We start from the raw sequence: 7,203 nt of genomic DNA on the forward strand, positions 1-7,203 counted from the left end.
TCTCTCTCCCAGCACTCGGGAGGCAGAGGCAGGCGGATTTCTGAGTTCGAGGCCAGCCTGGTCTACAAAGTGAGTTCCAGGACAGCCAGTGCTACACAGAGAAACCCCTTTTGAAAAAAAAAAAAAAAAAAAAAAAAAAAAAAAAAAAGAGTGTCTCGATGTAGCCTTGACTGGCCTGGAACTTACTATGTACCTTAGGTTGACCAGTAACTCTGGGAAATGCATTTGTGTTTGCCTACCAAAGTTCTGGGTTTAAAATCCTGCACCACCATCTCCAGCTTTTAGGTTCTTAAAAATTTCTGTTCATAGTGGTACATGCCTTCCATCCCAGCACTTGGGATGCAGTGGCTGTTGGATCTTTGTAAGTTCAAGGTTAACCTGTTCAACAAGGTGAGTTCCAGGGCAGCCAGAGCTACCTACATAAAAGCGAGACCCTGTCTCAAAAACGTTCATAGCCTTTGGTCCCAGTACTTGTGAGACAGAGACAGTTGGATCTCTGAGTTCTAGGTTAGTCTGGACTGTACAGTGAGATCCTGTCTCAAAAGAGAGGTGGGGTTGGGGCAAGGAGGCTGGTGATGTGGTTCAGCGGTTAAGAGCATTAATTATTCTTCCGAGGACCTTTAGTTTGGTTCCCAGAACACATGGTGATGATTAGTAACAGCCTGTGACTCCAGTTCCAGGGGATAAAATGACCTCTTCTGGCCTCTGTAAGAACTGCACACATGCTGCTCTGACATGCATACAGGCAAAACTCCCATACATGGAAAAAAATCTTTACAAAGTATTGAAAACAATAAAATATAAAATGACTTTTCGGAGGCGGGTACAGAGGCTGCTTGCCTCACACATTTGGAGGTCAGAGGAGCACTTGGAGAAGTCGGTTTCCCTTGTTGTATGGCTCCCAAGGATCTGGCTCAGGTCAGGCAAACGCCTTTATCGTCTGAGCCATCTCAGTTGCTCAGGCTTTTTTGTCTTGTTTTGTCTTTTGAGACAGGGTTTCTCTCTCTAGCCCTGCTGTTTTGGAACTCTGTAGACCAGGCTGGCCTGGAACTCAAGAGATTTGCCTGCTTGTCTTTTCATGTTTTCATTATATGGCTCTCGCTGACCTGGAACTTGCAATGTAGACTGCCTCACATGTGTTCATCTTTTTTTTTTTTTTTAAAGATTTATTTATTATATGTAAATACACTGTAGCTGTATTCAGACACTCCAGAAGAGGGAGTCAGATCTTGTTACAGATGGTTGTGAGCTACCAAGTGGTTGCTGGGATTTGAACTCGGAACCTTCAGAAGAGCAGTTGGTGCTCTTACCTGCTGAGCCATCTCTCCAGCCCTGTGTTCATCTTGACTTTATGATCCTCTGCTAACACCCCCTGAGTGTTAGGATTACATGTGTGCACCATCACACCCAAATTTATGTAGTTCTGTCCAGGTTTATACAGTGACCAAGATTAAATCCAGGGTTTAGTGTCTGCTACGCATTCTGTCAGTGTTGCTACATCCACGGGTCCTCTGCTCCCATAATTTTGGCCTTTTTGAAACAAGGCTTTGTTATGTAGCACAATTTGAGTTCTGATCTTTCTGCCACAGTTTCTTGAGTGCTGGGATTGCAGGTCTGAACCACCAAGTGTGTTCCACAGGATTTAGATAAAGGGACTCCCTCTGTCCTTGCAGTTCCAGGCCGGGTATGTAGATTTCTAAGAAGAGATAGGCTGGACTTCAGCACCCGGGCTGGAACAGCCTAGCCAGTGAACAGCTTGAATATCCATGGACAGTTTTTTCCAGAAGTCCTGGCGTTGGCGTGCACTTCTGCCACCCTATCCAGGAGCCACACAACAGTTTATAAAGAACTTCCCACATGCATCAGTCAATTCTGACCTCTTTAAAGAGGTACTGACCACATCTTGCTGTCAAGGAGCTGCTACTGCTAAGTGTGATGGTATACACCTTTAAGTCCATACCCGCAGACAGAAGCAAGTGAATCTCTGGTAATTCAAGGAAAATCTGGTCTACACAGCAAGTTCAACAACAGGCAGAGCTATAAAACCATCTCAAAAGAGAGAGAAATTGGGGCTGGTGAGATGGCTCAGTGGGTAAGAGCACCTGACTGCTCTTCTGAAGGTCCAGAGTTCAAATCCCAGCAACCACATGGTGGCTCACAACCATCCGCAACAAGATCTGGCGCCCTCTTCTGGAATGTCTGAAGACAGCTACAGTGTACTTACATATAATAAATAAATCTTTTTAAAAAAAAAAGAGAGAGAAATTGAGGCCAAGAGGAGAAAGGATAACCTGGGGTGGGGATTCAGTGAGAGCAGAGCTGGGGCTTGCCACTGATCCTGCCCTTCTCGGGCGGAGTGTGGTCCTTGACCCCTGTTGTTGTCTTGACAGACACATACACAACCCACAGAGCAGGGACACTCATGTGATCTTTTGTCTTTGGGCCATCCTCTTCTGCATGGCTGCTATAGTCTTGAGGGCCTGGCTCATGCACTATTCTGCCTCCCCAGACCAGTGCCCGCCCAGGTCTTGGCTGGAGGCCAGGGAGGTGTTGGCAGAGAGTCCCTGAGATGTTGCTCCCGTGCCGTGCCAGCGCTGAATCAGCCTCCAGCAGCCTCACCAAGTTGGAATTTGGAGCGGAGATGCCGCTGGGATGACTGGGTGGAAGTGGCTGAGTCATGAGATGCTAGCTTAACCCCCTCCCCAGCTGCCTTCCTATCCTGAGCTTCCCCAGGACCAAGTCCACCTCAGCCCAAACTTGGGAAATCCCCAGAGCTCAGAGTTGGAGCCAGGTGCCCTGCCTGCCTGATTGTCAATGCTTTTGTACTTGACTAAAGTGGGACAACTCTCCCTAGGCAGAGGAGTGGCATCCTGGCAAAGCCTTGTGTTCCCACAAAGATGTCTATGTGGTATGGAGAGCCCAGGTTTTCTTTCCTTGCAAAGCCTGGCACATCCCTCTTCTGTATCTCTATGGCCTTCCATGGCCTCTTGCACTTTCTCATTGTCTCCCAAACTAAGACAACAGCCACTAACTTGACTCCTCCACCCCACATCTCTGTCCTATCCCACAAACCAGGTCCACAGATCTCTATAGAGATGCCCACACTCCTGATTCTCTACAGCAACTAGAAACAAGGTTTCTGCCCTGGGCTGGCATTGACCAGGTTCCCAACAGCTGTCTCAGCTGTCCTTAGGCGCAGCCTCCTTATCTCTCCACTCAACTGAAGCCAACTGGCACATCTTTTACCACCTTGGCATGGAGCCTGGGGCCTCAGGCCTTCTTTGTTAACACCTGCTATGTGGTACCCATCACAGAATCAGCGGTTACTTGGCAATCACTTGGTTGATGGTTGTCTCCTGCTGGTCCCCAAACCACAGCCCCAGACTGTCCTCTACTAAGGCAGGAGTGATGTCTACATTTCATCTCCCAGTCCAGAGTAACTTCTTCAGAGATCATTAAGTAAAAGAATTGTGTCAGATCCAGGTATTGTGATCTCTCCGCTTTATCTTTATCTTTGCTCTAGAACACGGCTTTCCTGCCCACGTTCTGCCCTTTCCCACTTTGATGCCTCTGTTGATGGGTAGCCTCTGTTGGCATGCCTGACACCATCACTGCTAGCTTATGGCACATCTCAGACCCACTAGCTCTCTAACCATGTGGCCCTCCTACATGTGACTTTCAATCTATATGTCTAGGCACTCTCAAGGACAATGACTGGTTTATCCTCAGGGCACCTTCAGCACCCAGGTCAGAGTCAAGCCTGGTGCAAGCACCAAATAACATTCTTGAATCCAGAGGGATTGTATGAAAGCCATACATTATCTAAGCTCCATTTGGTTCCTTTATTTGTAAATGATTTTATGTGATGGACGTTGTTCCTGTGAGTCTGTCTCTGTGCCACATGTGTTCTTTGTGTCCAGGGAAGCCAGAAGAAGAGGATGTTGGATTCCCTGACACTAGAGTTACAGATGGTTTTGATCTACCGTGTGGATGCTTGGAATGACACTTGCGTCCTCTGCCACAGCCAGTACTTGACTCGTGTGTGCCCCCTCTCCAGACTCGAGCTCTGGCATTCTTGCCATTTTTGCAGAAAGGGAAACCGAGTCCCAGAGAATTCCAGTTCATTGTCTCAGACCTGGGCTAGCAGGGCTTCTCTTGCTTAGCCAGCTCCTACCTACATGGAAGTGTGGAAACACTGGGTCGTGTAGGGCTGGCCAAACTTAGACAAACCCCTGTGTCTGCTCCATTAGTAAAACTGAGAGAGGTATGATAGAGGCCTGAGAGACAGACATACCCTGCCATGCCTTCCTAATACACTGCAAACCTCAAGCCCCTGGAATAAGGGGCTGTTCTGGGCAGGAGAAACTCTATTGGACCCCCAACTCCAGCTAGGACCTGGGGCAGAACCCGGGAGTGCAGGGCACAGCTGAATCGGGAGATGCTTCCACCAAAGCTTTGGCACGATTTGGGGGATTTTCCTAGTAGGCCAGCTGCACCCCGCTCTTGCCGACTGGGAGGGGCCTTGGCAGGAATGAAGATTGGGTCACAGGGCTGATTCACTGAGGAGGGAAACTCCCCACTTCTGTGACGTACATGCCCTAGGCACTGAAGGGTAAAGCTAAGGGCACTAGTCTGAGAAACACTTCACCTGGTTTTTCTTTGGCCAGCAGCCTCCTAGGAGGGGATAGTAAACCTGAGTTAGGCAGAAGGATGAGAGGGCAGGGAGCAGGTTTGTGGGGACAGCTTTTCAAGAAAGGAAACTAGAGATTGCAACTGGAATGAAGGCTGGACAGGACACCTCGGGTATCCTTTCTTGTCTATTTTATGAATGAAACAAGCAAGGCTCATTGTAAGAGCAAACACGTATACAGGCCTGCTCTGCACAGGCACACACTGGGTACCTTATATTCCTTAGCTCTCTCCACCCCACACAGCACTCCTTTTATTGATGAAAAAAATGAGATTAAAAGATGCTAAGATAGTCAAAGTGGAGCCAGGCACCCGAGAGGCTGAGGCAGAAAGGTTAGGAGTTCAAATTCAACTTCAGTTACACAGCGGTGCGAGGCCAGTCTAGGCCACATGAGATCCTGTCTCAAAACAAACAAGAAAGTAAAAACTGGACAGAGCCAAGGCTACAGATGCTCTAGTGGCCTGCCCAGCTCCTAAGGATGCCTCCTACATCAGGGCATCAGGGCATTCTGTCTCTGGTCCCCCAGCAATCCTAGCTCGCTGAGGCAAAAGCCTCTTCAGGATTAAGTCTGATTGGTTTCTCCCATTGCGCCCAGCTATGCCTGTCAGGCACCCTGGAGGATAGCCAAATCCCATACCAGGCCTCCTCTGCAGCTCCTGAAGGGGGAGAAAACTGGCTGCCACAGTAAAATAAAATAAAATAAAATAAGTCAGCCAAACGTTCAGAGGCCAGGAGAGGGCAGTGAAGTTCCTGCCAGAGCCTCTCCAGAGTTTGGACTTTTGACCAAACAAGCTTCCCTTTCCTGTGTTGGCGCTCACCTCCTGCATCGTGTGCATATATGCACATAGACACAGCCCCCCCCCCCTACACACACACACACATGCCCAGAAACAAAGATACACACACAAGTGTATACACACACAGACACGCCCAGAAATGTACACACAGACACACAGGGAAAGTCTGGCTTAATTGCCCCAGATGGTCCTGGTCATCTCGGCCTATAGGTACCCCAGGGGGCCTGACAGCTATGGCTTCTTGAGGTGGGGCAAGCAGCCCCTGCGCAGGCGCAGGCGAGCTTTGCCCCACTTGGCTCTCTTTCAGGCTCCATGACTCACTCCCTTGCCCCCCATGACTCAGTTTACACCAGTGCCTGGAGGTCCTCACAGCTCGGGTGGGGCGCTTTGTGGGTGCAGCCCAGGCCCGCCAGCCTTTCATCCCAGGATAAGCGTCTCATCCCACTCCTGGCCAGAGCAGGAGCTGGCACCGCTGCGATCAGCAGGGCAGGCTCCTGGGAGCCTGGGGACCGGAAGTGTTTATGGGGGAGGGGAGTCCTTGGTCTGGGCTTTAAAAAGAGCTGAAAATTTGCTAGACAAGCGCCAACCCTCCTGGGCTTGGGTTTAAATGGAACAGGAGCCACTCAGTGGGTCAGGCTAATTGGACCTGAGCCGTTGTGGACACACAGAAGAGGAAATGGGCCACATGGCACCAATCTTATCAGCAAGAGAGAACTCTAACATGTTTCTTGCATTTCTGGGAGTCTCCCTCCGAGCATTATCCATGATTTACCCTGTCTACTCCCTCAAATAACCCAAAAAGCAGATACAAATGAAGGGACTGAGCCATAGACACGGAAGGAAGTTTGCACCGTGATAAAAGGAGGTTTTGCAAAGAGGGACTAAGCTTAGGCATATACACTACCTTAAGGATGGTTGCCAAGGGTTTTGTATATGTGTTTGCTCTTACGGTGAGCTTCTTAGTTATACACTGGGTAGGAAAGGATTTCTGACTGACACATCTAGCCAGCTACAGTTTCTTTTCCCTCTCTCGGGAGCTACTCCCACAGCCTGATATCTCCCTAGCTGCGTGGGTTGCAGTGGGACTGAGCGGCCCAGTGTTCACCTCCACCCTTAGATCTCCCGGGTCCAGGAACTCAGTGTGTGATGGGTGAAAAAGAGGGCAGATCTATCACTACACGACTTTATTCCCCTATTCCCCAGCTATGAGATCCTTGCTTCTTTAAGCTTCTCCAGGCCATGTGGTTGGGCTCCATACTCCTTCCACCTCTTCTTCCTCTGCCCTTCTTCCCTTACCATTCCTCTCCTCTCTAAAACCTCTAGCCCCACCTTTTTCTTCCACTGCCCAATCACAGTCTTTAGCCTTTATTGACCAGTTAGTTAAAGGGCTGGAAGGATGATGGCTCAGTACTTAAGAGAGCTGGCTGCTCTGCCCAGGGACCTGAGTTCAGTGCCTGGCACACATGTCAGACAGCTCACAGCCACCAGCTCCAGGGGACTCAGCACTCTCTTTCAGCCTCTGCAGAAACACACATACACACAACACACAACACACAGTGGGGGCAGGGAAAGGGAGCAGAGACGGAGACAGAGAGAGACAGAGATAGAGACAAAGAGACAGAGAGATCTTCTAAGAGCCAGGAGTGATAGATCATGTCTTTAATCCCAGCATTCCAAAGATGCATGGAGAAATCCTATCTCAAAAAAAAAAAAAAA

The sequence above is a fragment of the Mus caroli genome, chromosome 19 (genome assembly GCF_900094665.2).
Source record: "Mus caroli chromosome 19, CAROLI_EIJ_v1.1, whole genome shotgun sequence".
In the NCBI taxonomy this organism is placed as follows: Eukaryota; Metazoa; Chordata; class Mammalia; order Rodentia; family Muridae; genus Mus; species Mus caroli.